Genomic DNA, 24,106 nt, shown 5'->3' with positions numbered 1-24,106 from the left:
CGGGCTCCCTGCTTGGCGGGGGGCCTGCTTCTCCCTCTCCCTCTGCCTCTCCCCACCCCTTGTGCCTCTCTCAAATATAGAAAATATTAAGAGAAAAGAAAAAGGTTTTAAAAAAATATCTGGAGTAATATTTACAGTGTAATCGAGTGTAATCTGAGCGCTATTGTGTAAGAAAATACAGAAAAATCCGGAGATAATACCTGAAAATGGTAAGTGTGGGAAGTGAAGGAATAACTGGTAACTTATTCTTTTTTCTGTTCTTCTGTGTTTTCTAATGTTTCTATGATGGGTCCATAATATGATGATAAATAACGCATACAGAACTCACTCACACGGCACCTGACACATGGTAGGAGCCAGGACCGGGCCTCCTCTTACTGTTCATGGTTCCGGTGAAAGGTAACGGTGGGTCTGGTCTAATACCTCCCAAGTCAACCGAAGCTCATCAGTTTAGAATGAGCTTCCTTACACGTCAGTCTGCTCAGTGAGTCGGCCCCGCTACGAGCAGACCTGTTGAGTGGAAGAGATTCGCGGCATCCCGGGATCTAGAGGGAGGCGATGTCTCTAGAAGATGGTGCTCATCATCTCCCAGTTACCTTAAGAATGAAAGGTGCCACGTGTCATTGCTCTGGGGCAGCTGATAGCAGAGTACAAGCAACAGCCGATTTCTTCCGGAGCGGACTCGCCACTTTCAACCACAGTCTCGCGCAGCCCGGCAAGCCCGGCCACCCTAGGAGGCAGAGCCAGCGGCCCAAGGTCTCAGCGGTTACCATGCACTGAACGAAGGAGGGTACCCAGAAATTCTAGCCACCACCCTCTCCAAAATACTTCCAAATCTAATATACCCCCCCCCACGCTGAATCACAACCACCACCTGCTCAACCTGGAGAGGCGCACAGAACTGCAGAAAAGCCGCGGACTGGACTCACGTCTGCGCTGGGTACATACATGCACACACACACACACACACGAACACGTTCTCCCCTCCTTTCCTTTTTTTAAGGAAAACTGATTATGGAAACCTGGCTTGAGGCTGTAATTTTGTAGACGATGCCAGCAGAGTTGTTTTCAAGTTAAAAAAAAAAAAAAAAAAGAAAGTTGCACTTTTGTACTTGGAGACCTCTTGTTTTAATTTATGCAAAGCTTAAAACATTTTGTTAGGCCTGAGTGAGACCATCTGTGCAAGAAATAAAGGATGCCTAAGGGTAAAATAGGCAGCAATAGGAATGCTGAATGTGTGGAAGGCGGTAGGCAGCCTACGGTTTTGCAACTACTGCTGTGACCTTTACTGCTTTAGAGAAGAAACAAGGGTAATTTCCATATATCGGCTCCTCTAGAAAAAGCCTGGTAGTCCTCCCCTCTTGCTCTTTCTTTTTTCCTTATTCCTTAATAATAAGCAGTTGGCAGAGCAGACCCTACCTACGTGGGGAACTACAGCAGACTCGGGAAGCCAGGGTGCGGGAGGAAATCAACTGAGCGCCTGTGCTGTGCCAGGCACGTTGCAATTCTAATTGCTTCACGATATTTAACGTAAAATCGTTATCTGCTGTGTATGAGCCCAGAAAGCAGAATGCGGACGGACAGAACAGACAGGAGGAGGGTCTGCGAGGGAGCTGAAGGCGAAGGAGCGACCTCTGCAAATAACAGACCCCGAGTCCAGTCCCCGGCAGCTGCGTAGCGAAGGTGACGACCACGGGGCTGGGACCGGGGTCGGGAGGGTGGGGGAGAGGGTCCGCATTCTTCCCGCCCACACCATCCCCACCACAGGCACGAGGCTTACAGAGTGCTGAGAAGCAGCGCCGCCAGCTGTGGTATAAATCGGGGCCTGCGTCCCGTCACCAGGACCGGAAGACACCTGCAGTCCCCATGCTACGGCGCATCTGTCAAGCCTCCCCACCTTGATGCCGGCTGTGGAAGACGGGGGGGCCTCTGCACTTGCGGAGCTACCCTGTCCCTCCGGACCGCAGGACCTAGACCGTGCGGTCTCCCTCACACCCACACTGACCACACTGCTGGGAACGCAGGAAAATGGGGTGCCTCGGGCAGGCTTCCTTCAGCTCCGGCCAAAGGCCCCGAACCCCTAAATGGAACATTTCCTCCACCAGGAGCTCCGGCAGCTCCAGGCCAGCGAGCACCGGTTTAATGCAGGTGTGTTCCAATAGCCTTTCTCTGGAAATCAAAGCTTTTTTCAAAGAGAGCAACATTACTCTTTAAAATGACGGCTTTCTTCCTACAACTCGGAAATTAACATTACAAAGGCCTGACCTTATGTGCATTAAGTATTCCCCAACGAAGCACAGGAATATTTTGTGAGTTTGCTCATAATGCATTTCTCTCTTCTGATTACCTTTGGGACTTATTAAGGAATCCACGCTTCTCCCCCTCCCATTTTTCTTACAGGGGTCCCACAGGGGCTGGGCATGAAGAAAGGGAGAAAGAACCCAAACCAAGGGTGTAATAGTCACATCAAAGCCAGAAAGACTTTTATTTACCAAAAGAAAGGTTTAAAAAAACTTCAAAAAAGTAATAAGCAGTTTTATCTGGGGGATATATTTTATAGAACATTTATATATAGCTACAGTGTATAGCTAAAAATAAGATCTTTTATATTGAACCTCTTAGGGCACAGAATTAGCTTTAAAACAAAGGCAACAATATAATGGTAAAGCACCCAATGTCCCCCAAAATCAAAATGATATGTGTTATCTTCCCCTATTATTCACCCTTATTCTATTACTGGGCTCTAGAATCTTATGTACAACTCAAACTGCATAGGGCAAATGTGTACCAGAGGGGACCGATGTTGATGAAAATATCATTTGTGATAGAGGGCTTGATCTCAATTTGGAATTAAGGACCATGGATCTGTATAAGAATCGAGAGCAAGAGGAGGCCAATAAGCCTGGCTGGGAAGGCTTCCCCTAAGTTCTCAGGCTTCACAATGCCGCTGACATTAGGAATTCTCTAATGCCATGGTGTTGGGATGACATGGGGTTGGGGTAATATACTGGAGATGTTACTGTTACATATTTCTAGACAGCAACACTTAAACTTTGGATGCAGACACCTTACTACCCATCTTCAAAATCCAACGTGACTACGGTCCTCACACTCCTTTCCCCTTTCTTCGACCTCCAATTTCACAGTGAAAGTGTAAGTGAAATGGTAATTTAAACAGGAAGCTATTCTATTCAAACTCTTATTTTTTATTATATACACTGTTTAAACAAACAGAATAAAACTAGTCACCCCTAACTCCATGAATGAAAGGTAGCCACTGCGAATGTTTTGATGGGTCTTTCCAGGGTTTTCTATGCATTTTAATGTTTATTTTCATAAAGCGCGTTGTGCTATAAAAAAACAGAGGGTCATGTGTTCAATACAAAAATGAAACCAAGACTTGAGCAGAGAAACCAAGGAGAGGCCAAAGACAGAGACACAAAGGTCCGAAACTAACACGGAGACGGACAGTTTCTGGAATACTGGCGGGGGGTGGGGGTGTGCACAGCAAGAGTCCCGAGGCCTTGTTCTGTATTGAATTCCCTCCTTCTGCCCCCAGACGGTAAGCGCGTTGCCGTCGTTTATCTGGTGCTTCCGTGTGCCAGGCACATTACGAAGTCCTCATGGCAACCACATAACTATTATGAAACGCTATTTTACAATCAAAGAAGCCTGGACTCCAAACGTTAAGAAACTTTCCCGGAGGGTGGAAGGGGGGTTTAGGAGCTAGTCACAACCAGATGTGCCTGACATCAAAGTCATCGCTACTTAACAGGTTACATCCATGGTTCCGGAGGCTCCAACAGGCATCTCGTGAGCCCAGCTGTGCTGCATTAAGTCCCCTTCTCTGGCGCAGCACCTGTGCCCCTTGGTTACCGTGGCTGGGAGGTTCTGGCTGCTAGAAGCAGCAAAGGCACACCAGCCAGGCGGGCAGCCTCTATGAATCGCACCGGCCCCAACCATCTCTTCTGCCCGCGCAGCTCTGCTTATAGACGGGGCTCATTAATCCCCGGCCCCAACAATCCCTTCCCCAACACCGTTGGAGACACGGCACTCACGTTCACACGATCAAGTCCCACTTTCCCAGTTAGACGTAGATGCAGACAGCGGGGACGGGCCCCAGACCTCTCATTTTTCTCCTCTGCTGGTGAGTACATGACCTTACAGATGGTAGATGCTCAATTAAAACAATTACCTTCTCAAGAATCCCAAAGTGGTATGGTTCGTGGAATGAACCTTCCCATCCCCCCTAAAAATTATACCCCGGGCTGGTTTCTTTCTAATGTTATATGGCGGGGAATGGGGCAAGACATGGAAGGGGTTATCAAATTATTAATCTTAGTTCTCTACACACAGAAGAGAACTGAAAAGTAATCTTCTCAAGAAATGAACTAAGAACCAGAATAGACAGTGGCAAAGGGTGCGGTCCGGGAGCCCTGTTGGATACAATCACCTTGATGTGACCCCAGAGGCCTTGGGTGGGGGGTAGCTGGCAAAGATACTGGATGGGGAGGGGGGGCACAGAGTCTGTGGAAAACTGAGGGGAGGCTGTTGACCAGGGAGATTCCTGAAATCCAGATGAAGGCTACCGTACAGAATCTGGACAAAGGAGCAGCAGGGATCCCTGTCCTACGGGGAACTGCCTCACTACCGCCAAGTGACCTCACAGCCAACAAGAACTCTACCCCTGGAAGCAAATCCTTAATTAGGGGTTTATTCTGATTGATACACTGGCAGCTGCGGCAGGCTCCGGCTGATCAGGCCCGCCCCCACACAACAGGTGCACGCGTGCGCTCACACACACACACACACACACACACACACACACACACACACGTTTCTGATGGCCCGTGCATGAACACCTTGGTCTCCGCAGCTTAGAAAGCCGCGTCAACAAGGAAGAAGGCGTGTGAGAGAAGACCTGAGAAGAGGAAGGTGACCGTCCGTGTTTACCGGGGACAGGCCACCAATCTTAGCTCTCTCAGGAGGTTGAAGAAACGCACACAGCGTCAACGAGGACAGAGAGACTGTCTGCGGACTAAGACGTCACACAGCTCGCGGGGCTGACAGCCCGCAGGACAGTCGCCGGCTGGATGGGCGGAGAGGCTGGTGGGATCCAAGCGAGAGGACTCCGTCACGCGGAGGGCTGCGAGGGAAGGAAATGAGGTGGGAGGAGCAGACAGACCGCGACCCACGGCGGGCGGCCACACTGCAGTCCGCACAGGGACCGCGGGAGGTGGCGGCGTTGGCCGCGGCCGCCCCGCCAGGCCGCGCGAACCACGCCAAGGCGGATGGCCCGGAAGCCCCTTCTGCTCGCCGGGCCTGCCGGAGACATCACGAAACGCAACCCTGTCGGGGGCGGCCCCTGGGTAACATTTTCACTCCGACATTCCATTTTCAGTTTAGGTCGAGATTTTTAAGAAGACGGCAAGCAGCACTCGCGTCCCAGGTGACGAGATCTGCTCAGATTTAGTCTTTGAATGTTGCAAATTAAATTCCCTCATCAGGCCTCTAATCACTCTTACCAGATGGGGCTTGTGCTCAATTTTGGATCCACAGGAAATTTAATGGTTATTGTTTCTGTTTAAATAGGAGATTATTGCATTTTAATAAGTTCTCTTTGGGACTTGCAGCAACAATAGAGCACTATGAATTACTGTAGATAGCTGTTACTGCATGCTGGGGAAAAATCAAGTTACTAAGTGTGACAAGTTGCTTTTTCTTCCCTTCCAGCAATCGCTCCGAGTGTATTTACCACCAAATTAAGTATGTGCCGAGGGGATAATATTTTTATCCTGCCGAGGGGGAGAAGGAGCTTGTCTGTGGATTTTCATTAAAATGACACATCTGTTCAGCAATTTCACAAAGTAATTCTGCTGAAAGTTTTATCAGCTAATTTTAATTATTCACTCCAGTGGGTTGAATACAGGATTCATCATGTTGAATTAATACATTTGACGGGAATTTCACAAAGAGGGGGAGAAAAAGCAATCAACAAATTGAATTGTCATGCAATATGGATTAAATTGAGATTCTTTAATTAGGATAAGCCTGAGATTTGGTATTTTGAAGGTATTAGAAAGCTTAGCAATACAGTGGTAAAGATTAAGAAAATGCAATTAAATATTACACTTTGGACACAGCCAGGATATCATGTGAGTAGAAGAGTCCTCCTTTTAGCAGAATGGTTACTAGTGTCAGTTTCTAGAACCGCTCGGTAGTGGAAACGCGGCCATGCCAATGAGGGACAGCTGCTGCGTGTTTACCAGAGATGAGCTGAAAGGTAATTGTGTTTTAAAAGACTGAAAGCTGACTCCCCAATTTTAAATGCTGGGAGATAATTGTGAAAATGACAACGGATACGTAACCAGAAGAAGAAACAGGTTCAAGTTCTGACTCTGCGATCGCTACTTGTGTGACCTTGAAAAATGCAAACACGGTTCCTGAGCACCTGTTACTCGCAGACTCTATGTTACAGGTGCAGATGTCGGAAAAGTGAATGAGAGAGTTTCCCTGCCCTCGAGGGGCCTAGAGACCTTGTGCAAGACCTTCCCCGGGCCCCCGTCTTTTCAAAGGGGTGGAACCTTACGGGCTCTAAGTATGTACAATTCCCGAAATTCTACAACAGAAACTGGAAATAATTCTACTGGGATGTTATTTCACTGGGAAGAAGTGGGCTTAATCAGAGCAGTGCTGGGAGCACGGGGTAAAAATCAGGACTCTGGGGGCGCCTGGGTGGCTCAGTGGCTTAAGCGTCTGCCTTCAGCTTGGGTCATGATCACAGGGTCCTGGAATCGAGCCCCACATCAGGCTCTCTGCTCAGCAGAGTCAGTTTCTCCCTCTCCCTCTGCCTGTCTCCCTGCTTGTGCTCTCTCTTTCTCAAATGAATAAATAAAATATTTTTTAAAAAATCAGTACTCTGTAGGCCCCTTCTCCCACATACGCTGGCCTGGGTGGAGGCCCGCGGTGCTCTCTGCGACGGAGGAGGAAATGGGGGAAAGCAGCATGGTGTGTGCGGACAAGGAAAAGGCAGAGGGCGGGGAGCTACAGCCAGTGAAAGCAATAAAGGTGCATTGTTATACGTTAGGGGAGCCCCCAGGCCTGCCAGAACTTGTTACTGGTCAGACCAAGCAGAAGCTGGCAGTTGAGGGAGAGGAAGAGCTCCCCTGAGGACACGCACACCTGCGAGGCGGAGAACACAGTCCCTGCTCTGAAGGAAACAGTCTGAGATTCATTTCTGCCTCATTCCTGAAGACCACAACACGCAGAGAACAGCGTCCTGAGCCGCCGAACAGGCACTGGGGGAAAGAGAAAGGACGTGCCTTGTGCTGGGAGGACGGGGCTAAGCTAACTTGCTAAAGAGGGTGAAAACCGCCTGACAGTTCCTAACAAGATGTCCACTCACTCCCTGCCACGGGTGTCTTGGGCCACATCCCCTCAGCCATCCAGCCACACGAGCTGCCACGTTCCCCGCTGCCGTGACAAATACCACGCGGTCTCATTAGAGACACGAACGAAGGGTACTGCGGCTTGGAAAACCAAGAGGAAAACGGCAAAACTACGAGTGTAATGTCTAGGAATAAGCCCATCCCTTAAAAATCTCCAGGAATTTCTGTAATCTATGCTCGGTCAACAACTGCTCACTGAGCGTCACGGGGCCACACACGACTCGGGACTCGGGGGCTCGGCCGTGAATACGGCGCGAACCTTACTTCCGTGCGTCCTACGCTGGGGTCCAGGCTGGCGGCAAGGACAGTAACCGCAGCGTCAAGTAATGACAAGGGCGACGACATCCGGAGCCGGGTTCAGGGAACGGAGAGGAATCCCGAGAGGCCGGTGCCGGGGACAGGGGTCAGGGAGGCCCCGCTGAAGTGACGACGTCCAAGCAGAAGCCCGTACGACGTGATTCTCAACAGTCTTCTATTTTGTCTTCTCGGCTGTACTGTGGCTTGGCTCTCGGGTCAACGTCACGGGGTGGGAGAAGCAGCGCAGGTGAGCTCTGCTGTCCCGGGAAGCAATGACCACTCGGAGCGGCAGTTTTCGCTCGGGAGAAGGGGCCGGCGGGGGGACAAAGCTCAGGAAGTGCCCAGGACAGGAACGAAGCAGGTGTGTCAATCACCTACTTCCCACTTTCTTCCATTCTTGCAGATGATCCTTTTATTTCAAATAGAAGAACAAGGAAGCTTCTTAGAGATTATGTGACGTTCAATGTCAATAATGTCCTGATGGAAACAGTACGGGGTCTCGGAGACGCAGGCAAAGGCTCAGACTGCCCGGCCCGTCAGACAGAACTTGTAGCAAGAGTTCCTGCTGTTCCACTCGTGTTTTCCTAACTTGTAGTTTTACTTCCGAAACCTGCTTTCATATGAAAGCTCACTGAGGAGGACGGTGTCAAAAAAACAAGGAGCAGCTAATCGTCCCCTCGTCCCCTCGACAAGAGAGACAATGACCAAACGGCCTCGGTGAGGGTAGGAGCCAGGGCCACCGGGGAAGAAGAGTTATGGAAATGCCTCGAAGGAAAACGGCCAATCGCTGAAATGCCTAAGTAAGGGCCGGCGGACCGGCTGCGGCCGGCGGACCGACTGCGGCCGACCGACCGACTGCGGCCGACGGACCGACGGACCGACTGCGGCCTTCTTCTCTATCACCGGATCATAAGATCAAAAACGCGTCTGAGACGATTCAGGGAAAAGTAATCTGTTCCCTTCCTTTCTTCATGTTCAGTTTTTGTCTGTTTTTTTTTCTTCCTTCTCCTTAATTCCGGCCCATGCTCACTGCCAGTTCTTTGCTTCCACTTGCTCCCGGGCCCCAGCTGTTGTCCCCGGTGCTTCTCTCCCTGGCACCCGCAGCGGCTCGGCCACCTCTCGGCTCACCTGGTCTCAGTGAGAAACCACTATGGCAGCAGGACTCACATGAAGCTCTGTTAGAATGGGGGGGAAGTCTGTACTTTCCTAGGAGCCCTACACATCTCCGATTACTGAAGGACCAATGTGCTCGGTTACCAGTTTCCAATCAAACTTCAAACAGAGAAGAGCTGAGACAGCCAGCCCCCTCCCCCCAACAATGATCAGCAGCTCGTCTACCAAGTACCTACTATGTGCTGGGCACCCACTAAACACCTACTGCTCATTCAGTCCGCAAACACTGAATGGATCCTGCTGTCTGTCGGTTTCTCTGCTGCCGACGGAACCAGGACAGGAGGCAGATGGCTGTCTCCTCCTGCTTTCATGTCTAGTAACAGAAACAGAGCATCGCTCTAAACCATAGATGAGTCTTAGCTCTTAAGTAACAATAAAAGGGAGAAGAGGGAAGATGAAATAAATGATAGAGACACAACCTACGAGCCCCTCCTGCTGTAACATAACTACTGCGTATTCAAAAAGCTTCAAACAGCTTTACATGTCCCCATACCCACTCGAAGCAAAGGCCGATCTGCTCTAAGTCACTGGCACACTAAACCTTTGTAATTGGTGGATTTGGAGAAAAGCCCTGCAATCCGTAATGTAAGCTAATGAATCTTTAATGTGAACGTTTCCTGCAGCCGCGAGAAGGGAACCACACTCGTCCTTCCCCAGCCCGGGCATCCACGCCCAGCCCTCTGAGGACACGAGCTGCCCAACTGAGCGGGAGTGAGCAGATTCACAGCCTCTGCCCTTGTCTCTTCCAAATAGTGTCCATGAGGATCAGCGCTCTGGGTGTGACACTCCCTGGACAGGAGTACGGCCACCATGACATCTCCACGAAGGGGACTCCTGTGCTTGATCTCTGGCAGAACAACGTTTGCAACGTGGCCCAGCAGCAAGTGTAAAGCTAAGTGAGCCTGTGTTGTTGCGGGGAGCACAAAGCTACAAGCTCAGCCAGAAGGAAAGGGCCGACTTTATACTCCGAGAGGGAGAGAGCAACACAGGCTCAGTTTCCTCATCTGTAAAATGTTGATTTAAAAATGCCATAAGGCTGTTAACAGCAAATTAAAAAGGACACATGAAAGTAACCAGCACAGCGTCTAGTACATACGTAACCATGCGGTTAATGTTTGTAGCTACTGTTATCAACATTCTGATTAGCTAGAGGAGCGAGGGAGTGTCAAAGAAGACAGAGACTCACAGTGAAGAATAAAACACGGAGAAAAGAGAAGCAATAAAGTTTTCATAAGGAAGTGAACAGAAATATGAAAAACACTCAAGAAATAAAATAATTTCTCAGTGCTAGAAAAACAAAATAATCCCAGCACCCAAAAAGTCTTAACATGTGTTCTACCTGCATGGCTTCCATTCTACAGTTAAAATATTTATAATATAGAGTGCTATAATGAATATATATTCATTAACATGTATCAGTTACCCTGCAATAACAGCCCAAGTATCAGAAAAACAGAGCCTATGAAAGCACAGACACCTATGACCTCTGGTTGACAAGTGTGACTTCAACGCTCCCATCCTGGCTAGACTTTCTCTCAATGAAACCACAGCATCACATGACAGAATTCGGATGTGAAGACTATAGACCACGAGCCCGTTTTCTCTTAGTAAGAACACTACAAAGTCGCTGGCATCTTCCTCCAGCCCCCACATTATGGTCTTCCCTGTGGACAATGGCCCCGTTCTGATGATCAGGTAAGAGGAAGCAGCAAAGCTAGGAGAGGACTGAAATGCCACTCAACTCTTTCATGCCTGATTTGTTAGTTCAAGCCTGCTGGACAGGGAGCATCCCTTTCTTGGCAATGGGAAATTCAGCCCTGGGGACTCTTACTACCTTCCCCTTACAGCCTAAGCCCTGATAAGGTTTAGCATCAAAAAAGACAAAAAAGAAAGACCACCCCAAATCAGACCCTTGTCTGACTGTGTGAAAGCAGAGATGAAAGGTATATCACGGTTACTGGGAAAAGATGCATCAGAGAAAAGCAAAAGGATTGGGTCAAACTCAGTAAATGTATCTGCCTGCAATTCGGTCTTAAACTCAGCAGCCCGGGGCTGTAGGCACAGCCCACTGAGCCCTTCCTTCCCTCCCAACCTCCTTGTGCCCGTTCACAGCTCATATGACCCATCGGGCAATCTCAACAGTTTTTGAAAAGAAAAGCTACCACCCAGTTAAGAAAGAAGTTCACAGTTCCTGCACCTGCTCTTTCCTCAGGCAAACACACTTCCAAGTACTGCATGGGCTCAGGGCACCAGGGCCCAGACTGACTGGTACGTACTTACACAAACACACACTTACACAAGCATCAGTGCCTGAGCGTTAGTGCCTCGGGGGAGGGCAGCAAAGAGGCAGAAGAGCAGTAACGCCATCAGTCTTATAAAAGGGGATTTTAGCCCTTGAAGCTAAATATTGAAGGTTACATGGTTTCCTCTATCTCCAAACCAATATAAAATATGGGAAAAATTATTCAAATGCGTGTTTACAAAGCCAGTGTTCCTAGTAATTTCTTTTATGGCCTACTAAAAAAGCAACACTACAGATATTTGAATCTCATGGTGTTACGGAACATGTAAAGGGGCTGAAAAAGCAATACATTTGGTTTAAACTTGGACTAGTTAAAAAGTGTTTTTTAAAAAACTTAAGATTCTGTAATTTTTTTAAAAAAATGTGGCAGGATACAAAATCAATGCACAGAAATCAGTTGCTTTCCTATACACTAACAATGTAACTGTAGAAAGAGAAATCAGGGAATCGATTCTATTTACAACAGCACCAAAAACCGTACAATGTCATGGAGTAAACCTAACCAAAGAAGTGAAGGATCTATACTTTAGAAACTACAGAACACTTACGAAAGAAACTGAAGAAGACACACAAGACGATGGAAAAACATACCATGCTCATGGGCATGGATAGTAAGAATAAACGTTATTAAAATGTCTACGCTGCCCTGAGCAATCTATACTTCCAATGCCATCCTGATCAAAATACCATCGGCATCTTCAGACTGCTGGGGCAAACAATCCTAAAGTTTGTATGGAACCAGAGAAGACCCTGAATAGCCAAGGAAATGTTGAAAAAGAAAAACAAAACTGGGGGCACCACATTGCTTGATTTCAAGCTTTACTACAAAGTGGTGATCACCAAGACAGTATGGTACTGGCACAAAAACAGACACATAGACCAATGGACCAGAGTAGAGAGCCCAGATACGGACCCCCAACTCTATGTAAACTAATCTTAACAAAGCCAGAAAAAACGTTGAATGGAAAAAAGACAGTGTCTTCAATAAATGGTGCTGGGGGGTGCCTGGGTGGCCCAGTGGGTTAAAGCCTCTGCCTTCAGCTCAGGTCATGATCCTGGGTCCCAGGATTGAGCCCCAAATCGGGCTCTCTGCTCAGCAGGGAGCCTGCTTCCTCCTCTCTCTCTCTGCCTGCCTCTCTGCCTACTTGTGATCTCTGGCAAACAAATAAATAAAATCTTTTAAAAAATTTTAAGAAAACGGTGCTGGGAAAATTGGATAGCTATGTATAGAAGAATGAAACTCAACCACTCTCTCACACCATATGAAAAGATAAACTCTAAATGGATGAAAAACCTCAATGTGAGACAGGAATCCATCAAAACCCTAGAGGAGAATATAGGTAGTAACCTCTTCAATATCAGCCACAGTAACTTCTTTAAAGACATGACTCCAAAGACAAGTGAAACAAAAGCGAAAATGAACTTTTGGGACTTCATCAAGATCAAAAACTTCTACACAGCAAAGGAAACAGTCAACAAAAGAAATAGGAAATCCATGGAATGGGAGAAGATATTTGCAAATCACACTACAGATAAAGGGCTGATATCCAAGATCTATAAAGAACTTCTCAAACTCAACACCCCCCGCCAAAAAAAAAAAAATCAAGTCAAAAAATGGACAGAAGACATGAACAGACACTTGTCCAATGAAGACATACAAATGGCTACCAGACACATGCAAAAATGTTCATCATCATTAGCCATCAGAGAGATTCAAATCAAAACCACACTGAGACACTACCCTACACCAGTGAGAATACCAAAATTAACAAGGCAAGAAACAACAAATATTGGAGAGAAGGTGGAGAAAGGGGAACCCTCCTACACTGTTGGTGGGAATGCAAGTTGGTGCAGCCACTTTGGAAAACAGTGTGGCGTTTCCTCAAAAAATTCAAAATAGAGCTACCCTATGACCCTGCAATTGTACTAGGTATTTACCCCAAAGATACAGATGTAGTGAAAAGGAATGCCACGTGTATCCCAATGTTCATAGCAGCAATATCCACAATAGCCAAACTGTGGAAGGAGCTGAGATGCCCATCAACAGACGAATGGATAAAGAAGATGTGGTCCATATATAAGATGAAATATTACTCAGCCATCAGAAAGGACGAATACCCAACTTTTGTATCAACGTGGACGGGACTGGAGGAGATTATGCTGAGTGAAATAAGTCAAGCAGAGATTCAATTATCATATGGTTTCCCTTACTTGTAGAACATAAGGAAAAGCCTGGAGGACATTAGGAGAAGGAAGGGAAAAATAAAGGGGTTATATCAAGGGGGGAGATGAACCATGAGAGACTATGGAATCTGGGAAACAACTGAAGGTTTTAGAGCGGACGGGGGTGGGGGAAATGGGTGAGCCCGGTGATAGGTATTAAGGAAGACATGTATTGCATGGAGCACTGGGTATTATACACAAACAATGAATCATGGAACACTATGTTGAAAACATATGATGTACTACTGCATGGTGAATAAAATATAATAAAAAAGGGGGGGCATGGCCCTCCAACATCTTGATTTTGGACTCCTGATCTCTAGAACTGTGAGAAAATAAATTCCTGTTGTTTTAAGTAAAAACACAATAAATAAAAGAAAAAAAAACCAAATTATTTATTGAGTACCAAGTGCTACCTGTCATGTCATTATTCATTATTAAATATAGGCTTCTAACAATTTTTCAATATGTTTACAATATACCCACCTGAAAAAATATAAAAATACTAATGACATTTATGATGGCAGTGATAAAATCAAGAAAAAATATTTGATATAATGCTAACCTTAAGAAAGCAAGAACCAAAATTACACACATATTCTGTTGTTTGAGCATGTTAAAATTATACACGATTATATTCACAAAAACACACAGAGAAGAATGTTCTTCAAAGCTTTATTAAGAATAGCCCCAAACTGGAAACAACTCAAAATGTCCACCAATAAGAAAACTGTGGCATATTCACAAATAAGAATATGACATAGCATTTAAAAAATAACAAATCCTTGGGGTGCCTGGGTGGCTCACTCGGTTAAGCTTCCACATCCTGATTTTGGCTCACGTCATGATCTCGGGTCCTGAGATTGAGCCCCATGCACCCTGGGCTCCGTGCTCAGTAGGGAGTCTGCTTGAGATATTCTCTCTCCCTCTCCCCATGCACAGTACTCTCTCCCTTTAAAATAAATATTATCTTAAAAAAAAACCAAATACGTGCTACAGCCAAAAATCACGGATGACTTTCAGAGGATGTTATGATCAAATGAAAGAAGCTGCTAACAGCAGAGTAAATATTGTAAAATCTCATTCATATGAAGCTCAAGGACAGGAAAGATTAACATAAAATGAGAGGAGTCAGAAGAGCTGTTAACTCTGGGATGGGAGTAGAGACTAGGAAAGGAAGCGGAAGAGGTGTTAGACATGTTTCTATGTCTTAATCTGGCTGGGGATGACAGGGTGTTTTCGTAAGTAACAAGCCACTGAGCTGTACACTTAAAAGTAGTGTCTGAGCCCACTGGGCGGCTTCACAAAACATCACAGAGTAAGTGGATTATAAACAGCAAAACCTTATCATCCACAGTTCTGGAGGCTGGGAGTTCAAGACCAGGGTGCCAACAGGATCCGTAGTGAGGACCCTCTTCCAGTCGGCGACTGGAGACCCTCACTGCACCCCCAGCTGGTGGAATGGGCTGGGGAACTCGAGTGGGGGTGGCTTTCATGAGAATGTGAATCCCGCTGATGAGGGTTCCACCCTCACGACCTACTCACCACCCAAAGGTCTCACTTTCTCATCCTCTCACATTGGGCATTGGAGTTCCAGCATACGAATTTGCGGAAAACACAGACATTCAGACCATGGCAATACATGTACTCTGGTGAATGTATGTTTTTAAACAAAAACAACAAACATTCAAGAGAGTACTTCTGGAATGGCTGAATGAAAAGCCTGTCAATCCCTCAAGACAGAAAGAAACAACAAAACTGGACAAAACTGTCAAAAACAAGCTTTTGAGGACATTGAAAATCGACCTGTAAAATTGAAATATAGAACAGATTGAGAAATGTTTATTCAATAAATATTAGCAGGAACAGCAGGAGTCTGTAAACTGTAAACTCCCCTGCCCCATGTCCTCTCTAGCTCCACGGGGGCACAAGCACCGTCAGGTAGGCCAGCTGTGAGGGTCAAGGTTCTGCTGCTTCAGTACTGGTTTTATTTAGAGCAGAACATGGAAAATTCTATGCCCAGGGTGTTAAAAAAAAAAAAAAAAGTGATCTCAGCCAACAATCAGGGAAGGATAACACTGCAGCTATCCTGAAATCATTACTGATTAAAGCAGGCAACAAACTGGCAGGGCAGCCACAAAATTAATAGGGAATCCACGGAATGAAAGAGCATTGATAGGATCCTGCTTCTCTCTGGTGGTATGGAAGACAGGACGTTTCCCCACCAAGTGAGGCACGTAGTCAGGAGAGACCTGACAAAGCCCTAGCAAACTACTTACTCCTGCTGAGCAGAAGAACTTACCAACATAGAAAGGAGAATTTCAGGCAGATTTGTAAATTGGCTCAGCTGTGATCCATTTTCTGAGATGTACGTGGAGCCATGGGAAAGAGATGGAAGGCTGTGATTTAGTGGCTCAGAGTGTTGAGCTCAAACTGTGCAAGCAAACTCAGACCAGTCTGCTAAGCACTAAGCTGTTTGACCCTCGATAACTTCTAGGAATGTAGACTTCAATCATTATCAGGAGTGAGGAATGGGCCAGGCAGGATGGCAACAACAAAGAAACTTCAGAGGTCAAACATTAGGAAGGAAACATGCTCTACAGAAATCAGTCCACATTAAGAAACTAAAAACACAAATAAAATGGGGAACAACCACCACAGACCTGCTGTATTACCTAAATGTTTAATCTTCAGCAGAAAATTATGAGACATGAGAAAAAAATCAGAAAAAAATTAGAAATTGACAACCACACAAGAAAAAAAGCCGTTAACAGAAACTATCTCTGAGGAGGCCCAGATGTTGGTCTCAGCAGATAAGGCTTTCAAAGCAGCTACTATAAATATGTTCAAAGGCTTTCTAAAAAGCATTTAAATAATTAAAGTATGACATCATGATTCATCAAATAGAGAATATCAAAAAAGAGATAGAAATTATAAAAAAAACAAACCCAAAGTTCATTAGGATGAAAAGGAATGACAACAAACAGTAACTCTAATTCTCATAAGAAATAAAGAACACTGGTAAAAAGTTAATTATATAGGTAATTGTCAGAGACAATGTAAGAATAATTTTTGTCTTTTCTTCCCTGAATTTAGAAGACAAGTGCATAAAACAGTAATTATAAAATTGTATCACAGGTCATATGTCATGTAAAATAATAACAATAACAACAACAACAACAGCAACACCAACACAAAGGAAAGAGGGAGGTATTGGAGCTACAGTGGAACAAAGAAATGATACCAGGCTTGACTCAGACACACAGGAAGAAATGAAGGGTAACGGACATAATAAACATATATTAGATATATATTTAAATTCACAAATTAATTTTTCTCCTTTCTTTTTTGAAAGATGTAGTCTGCATAAAATAGTAATTGAAACACTGTACTGTTGGGCTTATAAGATACATTGATGTAACAAATAGGATGATAATAGCACAAAGGAGGGTGGCATGGAACTATATTTAAGTAAAGTTTATACATGCTACTGCACTAAGGTTAGTGTTAAACTAAAACAGATGGTGAGAAGTTCGATACATAGATCAACCCTACAGCAACCACTCAGAAGATCATTCCAGAAATACAGTAAAAAACCATCAAAGAAATTAAAGTGATATACTAAAAAACATCTATTTACTATGTAACAGGCAGGAAATAAAGACAACAGAACAGAAAAACCAAGGCAAATATCAAAATGAAGACATAAATCCAACCATATCAATGATAACACTAAACATGAGTGGATTAAAAACTCAATTAAAAGGAAGAGATTGTTAACCTGGATGGAAAAAGATAAAATCCAAGTATATACTGTTTATGAGAAGCACACTTTAGATTCAAATACAAATTGAAAGAAAAATGATTAAAAAAGAAAGAGCAAACAATAAATATAAAAGAGCTGGAGAGAGTATACTTTCAGAAAAAATAGAGTTTAAACCAAAAATAATACTAGAGACAAAAAGGGACATTTCATAATGATAAAAGAATCCATCCATCGAAAGATTTAATGATTATATACATATACACACCTAACAAAGTCCCAAATACAGGGAGCCAAAACTGAGAGAACTGAAGACAGAAATAACAACCCAGCCATAATAGCTGAACGCTTCGATATCCATTCTCAATATGGAAAAACAGCTAGAAGGGAAAATTAATAAGGGTATACAGTTGTTTTCAACAACACTACCAACCAAACTGACTCAACTGACACACAGAATACTCTGCCCCAAAACAACAGAGTGTATGTTCTTTCCAGGTACATATGGTACATAATCCAAGACAGATTATTTGTGAGCATACAATCAGTATCAACAGACACTATTGCTAAGTACGGAAGTGAATTACCAATAAAAGGGATGAAAACACAAAAAGTATATTTTCCATATTGCTAATTAAATTAGAAATCAAAACAAAAGGAAATTTGGGAAGTCTACTAATATTCTGAAACAAATTAACATACTTTTAAATATCCTGGAGGTCAGAGAAGGAACCACATAAAAAGATTTTAAGAGTGTTTTATCATATCCCATCCTTAAGTGAATAAAATGAATGTATTAGCAAATTGGTGGGGAAAAGAAAAAGGAATTTTTTTTTAAGATTTTATTTATTTATGTGACAGAGATCACAAGCAGGCAGAGAGGCAGGCAGAGAGAGGGGGAAGCAGGCTACCCGCTGAGCAGAGAGCCCGATGTGGCCTTGATCCCAGGACCCTGAGATCACAACCTGAGGCAAAGGCAGAGGGTTAACCCACTGAGCCACCCAGGTGCCACCAAAAAGGAATATTTTGAGTTGAATGAAAGTAAAGACACAATTTATCAGAATTTATGGGCTTCTGCTAAAGTGGGGCTATGAACACTCATGCAAAAAAGGAGGAAAGATCAAACCAGTAACAGAAAACTCCATCTTAAGAAACTAGAGAATGAGGATGGTGCTTAATGGCAATCACCTTTGGCACAACTTAAGTACTAATATGCTAATACTGGATTATGGCGATGGTTCTCCAACTCTGTGAATTCCTTAAAATTCATTTAATTGCACACTTAACAGGGGTAGATATTACGGTATATAAGTTATAATTCAAAAAAGGTATCTTACTGATGAATGACTTATTATTTTCTATTTTTTATTTGAGTATAGCTGACACACAATGTCAACATTAGTTCCAGATGTACAACACAGTGATTCAACTTCTATGTCATGCTATGCTCTCACCAAGTTTTTTTTTTTTTAAGACTTTATTTATTCATTTGAGAGATAGAGAGAGACAGAGAGAGAGAGAGCGAGAGGAGGGAGGAGCGAAGGCAGAGGCAGAACACCAGCTGAGCAGGGAGCCCAATTCAGAACTCGGTCCCAGGACCCTGAGATCAAGACCTGAGCCAAAGGCAGAGGCTTAACCAACTGTGCCACCCAGGCACCCCAAGTTCGTTTTCGTTTTTATTAATGTGTGAATAAAATGACTAGAAAGAAATAGGCCAAGAAGTGTCATTATGTTAGAATGGCAGGAATATAAATATTTTCCCTACTTATTTGTAGAATGAAAATAATTATTTAAGATTAAAAAGAATCATTAAGTTTCTACTTCTTGTACACACTGAAGATTGCACTGAACGCACTGGAGGGCTCTGCAAACCCCCAGCTAGTTGCATTCCTGCCTCCAGGTAAGAACGCAGCAAGTTCACACAGAGAAGCAAACCCGCACAGGGTTTTTATACAGACTGTTTTCAGAAGTCTTCAGGGTGGTCAAAACCCCTGGAAGCCACCTGTACCCAAACTCCTTTTAGCTGGACGCGCTCACGAGGGTTCCTGCAGCATCTACACACCCGAGGAATTTCTGCCTGGTGCCTAACGGCAACCACCTTTGGCACAGCTAAAGCTCATTTCCACGCAATGGATATCCCGAGACGTAGGTTCCCTTCCTGGGACCACCCGCAGCAGCACCCGCATCCACACACGTGTCTTCATCGGCACGATGGGGGACGGACACTGGGCAAGGGCTGAGCGATACCACGCGTCAAATATGCTTCGAGCAGCCCCCAGCGCGTAATAAGCACCCACTGAGCCTCATAATGAAGAAAGGAAGAGGGGACAGTCCTTTGAAGGGAAGAGGGGACAGCAGGGTGACTGACCCAAGGTATCCGAGTCTTCATTCTTTCATGAAAGAACTTGGGTTATCTGAAGGGAACTGAATGCAGAAGAAAGCATGGTAAGGAAATAATTTATGACATGTCGTCTTTGAAAGGGGTGGGCAGGCCTCTGCGGGACTCAGTTCCGTGTCGAACAATAGCTTATACTCATACAAGCAACAGAGTCACTTCTCATAGATGACATAAACGTTCAGCCACGTCATGGATGAACACACATTTCCTTGTCCAATTGAATAAACTGGCTGCTTTGCTTTGATTAGTCCTACTTGAGTTAATTAAAATATTTCCATTTATTCTAGTATTCATAGCTCTCTGTATAGTTTACAGAAGCTGGGGATGGATTTTTAATACTGTTTACCAACTGTACGGTTTTGATGGACACTTTAATCATGCGATATGACTGCGGAATCTACCACTGGGAGCCATACAAGTCTTGAACCAAATTGAGAAAAGGAATTACATGAACACAGCCATTTTATGTTGGCGTTAAGTTGAGAAAAAAGAACAGGAAAAGTTCATAACAATCATTTTTATCAAGTAATTTTTCAAGTGTCATAATCTTCCTTAAATTAATACCCTGTGTGGTAATCAATTTTTTTATGCTTTGTTGTTTTTGTTTTGCTATGAAATAACATTGCTAATTAGTAAACCAACAACTACATTTAATCCTCTGTATAAATGATAAAGGACCAACATCTCTCCAAGCACTTGCAAGCCTTGTAAACTCCGCTGGCAGTTGCCTTGTACGATTTCACAGGCTCTCCCACATCAGGAGTACCAGAATAGCTTATGAGCTTTTATGTGAGAAAGCTCCCGGGACACGGGACAGATTGGTTCTGCATTAGGATTGGATGACCCCCCCATCCAGAACGCAAGAAAGGAAACTGAAGCACTGAACCCGATATTTCTCAATAAACTTTTCAGGAAAATTAACCACTAAAATCATGCTCGTCTAGTACTTTGGAGGAGATTTCCTAAATTGATGTTTAAAAAATGTTTAAGGGGCGCCTGGGTGGCTCAGTGGGTTAAACCTCTACTTTCAGCTCAGGTCATGATCCCAGGGTCCTGGGATCGAGCCCCGCATCAGGCTCTCTGCTCAGCAGGGAGCCTGCTTCCCTCTCTCTCTCTGCCTGCCTCTCTGCCTGCTTGTGATCTCTCTGTCAAATAAATAAATAAATAAAATCTTTTTTAAAAAAGGCAAACAAACTAAGTGATTTTATTTTTTTCATGTGCATCTGGATATACCAAACCCAATAGGAAACGCTGACTTGGTTCAGTACTGCTCTGGTCTCTTATTAATTGCTAGACAACATTTATTTTTAAAGGAGGAGAAATTCCTCCTTAAATCCAAGGCTTAATATAGAAACTGTTTGTCATAGGAAATTTTAAGTCCTTAAATAAGCTTCTTAAACTAATGGGAAGAAACACAGACTTTGAGTTAACAATGAAGACCAAGCCTGGTAAAAGACCGAGTTCAAGGAACGTAAACTGCTTCTCGAACGGCATTAAATGTTGCCTAACTTTGTCCACACGTGTCACAACGCATGCGGGGTTCAAGGTTAGAAGGATGACATGTTAGCCATGAAAAATGATGACAACACAGATTTCAAGCTAAAGAAATATTACCATGAAGCACAGCAGAGAACGTTTGAATATTTTACGAGCTGGTCCAGAGATAACCTGAAACATTCCACTCTGAACAATAAAAGCCAGTTCTCCTCTCGATGTCTACTGTCACTTGACTTGCTCCAAACTTTGGGGAGATTTAAAGGCAGAACCGTGAATTGCAAAATTCAAAGAATCATTTCCCCACACTGCAGGGGAATTACGTGGCTTAAGGACTGGATGCTTGTAAGGTACTCTGAGGTCCTTAAGTCAATAGAACCCCACCGGCGACAGCCTCCCGCTGAAGAAGAAAGGCTGTCCTTTAGTTGGATATTCCATGCCCTACGCACGGAACGACAGCTACACTTTCATCACAAATGGTAAGCGCAGCCCTGAACTGTGCACGTCTCTTCCCTCCTTTACAACAGAAGAACGAATCTCGCACGTTCCACAGTGGACATCTGCACTTTGACCGTCTACCCATTTCTTGGTAAGAAAGCAGCTCCCAGAACACGCACCCATGGGAACACTGTTCAGACCTTTGTTGTCCCAGGTCCAACCGGCAAGGGAAGCAGCTACAGCAAGAGTTAAGAAAATGGGACTTAGCTACTTCAGTCCCCTGCCTCAGTCTCCCCTCCTGCAAACAGGGTAACAGCTATTGCAAAGACTCATTAGATAACATAATAAACACGGGACGTGATGGACCTGATAGACATCGAGGAAATGTTAACGTGAAAAATTTAATCCACAGGTCATTTACTTTGACAACCGTTAAAGACAATATATATGAAACTGAGCAAAACTGCTGTTTCTTACTAGAACATTACTTTGCATTCAAGAGTGCGTTTCCTATTGCGAGAAAACAGCCGCCGCCTTCAGATGCTCGCACTTCGCAGAACGCTACGACCAGCCAGCAAAGACAGAGTAGGTGACGACAAAGGGCCCAAAGCCAAAGACAGGGTCTGCACAATTCCATTCCCATGAAATTCCAGAGCAGGCAACACTCCCGTAGAGCTGAAAAAAACCACAGGAGTCCATCCTCTAGGGGTGGGATGGGGGCAAGGACCGACCGAGAGAGAACCTTCTGGGGTGAGGGATGGGGATTTAGGTCTCACAGAAGGAAGCCTTGTCCAGTCTCAGAGATCACGCCTTTCATGCCGGTCCACTTCACGGTGGGTAACTCTTACACCAAGAAAAAAACCACAAATAAATGTTAAATTCTATTATGATAAGGAAAACTTAAATATTTATGAGAAAGTACCCTGACATCTGAAATTCACTCTGGAGTAAGTGAAAACTAAAATGCATGGACAGAGGGGAGACTGGATGGCTCGGGCAGGGAAGCATCCGGCTCGTGACTTCAGCTCAGGTCATGATCTCAGGGAGGGAGACCGAGCCCCACCTCGGGCTCTGCTCTGGGTGTGGAGCCGCCTTGGGGTTCTCGCTCTCTCTCCCCTTCTGCCCCTTCCCCAACCCGCTCACTCTCAGGCTTTTTTTTTTTTTTAAAGAAAAAGCAGAGAGAGAAGGATTGATACTTGAAAAATCAAGTGGAGCAAAATGTTAACAGTGGAATCTAGCTGGTGGGTATTTGGTATTAACTGTGAAATTCTTTAAAACTTTTCTGTGTGTTTGAAATTTTCATGATGAGATGGAGGAATGAATGAGGGAGCAAGACAAGCAGATTAAAGGACTCCGGGCTGAAGCTGTCCCCACCCCCAGCTGCCCTTGATCTCTTTCTAAAGGTCTCCAGCCCTCCTCTCCGTGGTCCCTCTGAAACCCCGCCACTTCCACGCCTCCTTCCTTGACCAGGTCAGGGCTCAGGAGAGCATCTTTGTTAGCCGAGGTCACGTCTCTCCAACGTGTAAGGCAGCAGCGGCGTTTGTCACAGACGGACATTCACCAGGGAACATCTAATGCTGTGTCTCTTGGGCCGCCTGGATGTGCTCTCCAGTCCAACCGCGAGCTTCCCCAGGGAAGCGACTCTGCTCTCCTGGTCTCTGAATGTCCCGCAGCGCTCACGAGCCCCCTGCCTGACCACAGCAGATCCCGAAGGAATCACCCACGGCTCTAAGAGGCACAGAGCGGGCACGGGAGCACGGGCTGGAAGTGCAGCCTGTGGGCCCAGTGCAGCCATCACCAGTCTTGGTACAGCCCATGAGCTGAATGGCTGAATAAAGTCCACAAGAATGGTATTTTGTGAGAAGTGAAAATTACACCAAATTCACAATTTTGCGCCTGCAGTAGCCTTACCGGAAGAGCGACGCTCTTGTTCACGTGTTGTCTGTGGCTACGGCTGCAGTACGACATCGAGGCTGAAAAGCTGTGACAGGGACTGGATGGCCCCTAAAGCCCAAAATATTCACTACGGGCCACTTTACAGACAACGTTTGCCAAGCCTTGCACTGCAGAAACAACCGATTGACGGTCGGTCTTAGAAATGACTCAACCGAATGAAACTTAATTGTAGTAAAAAAGGTCATTGCTATTTTGAAGCACAGTTTGGTCTTGGAAGAGGAAAAAATTGCCCCGTTTGACTTTCCTAATTCCTATTCAAATCCTGAAGCAAACATTACATACAAATGCTAGTCCGCGGGTGAAAGGAAGTTATTCACGCTGTGATGTCTTTGCAATTAGATTTCTCAAACTTTTACTTATTTATTTATTTTGGCTATCTCTCTTTTTTTTTAAAAGATTTTATTTATTTAGTTTTCAGAGAGAGCACAAGCAGGCAGAGGGGCAGAGGCCGAGAGAGGAGCAGGCTCCCCGCTGAGCAAGGAGCCCGACGCGGGACTTGATCCTGGGACCCTGGGATCGTGATCTGAGCTGAAGGCAGTGGCTTAACTCACTGAGCCACCCAGGTGCCCCTGTTTTGCCCATCTCTTAATGGAGAACTTTTCTACATCATATAT

The 24,106-nt window shown here is 45.0% G+C and overlaps 1 protein-coding gene across 9 annotated transcripts in view; it reads right to left on the bottom strand.

Annotated features, from left to right (window-relative positions):
* The window catches only part of AUTS2 (activator of transcription and developmental regulator AUTS2), a 1,075,180-nt gene that overhangs the window by 475,330 nt on the left and 575,744 nt on the right, over nucleotides 1-24,106 (bottom strand). The gene's annotated exons all lie outside the window — the stretch shown is intronic.

This window comes from Mustela erminea, chromosome 20, assembly GCF_009829155.1.
Source record: "Mustela erminea isolate mMusErm1 chromosome 20, mMusErm1.Pri, whole genome shotgun sequence".
Classification (NCBI taxonomy): Eukaryota; Metazoa; Chordata; class Mammalia; order Carnivora; family Mustelidae; genus Mustela; species Mustela erminea.
Note: the sequence above shows the minus strand (reverse complement) of the source record. Positions and strands in the feature narration are given on the sequence as shown.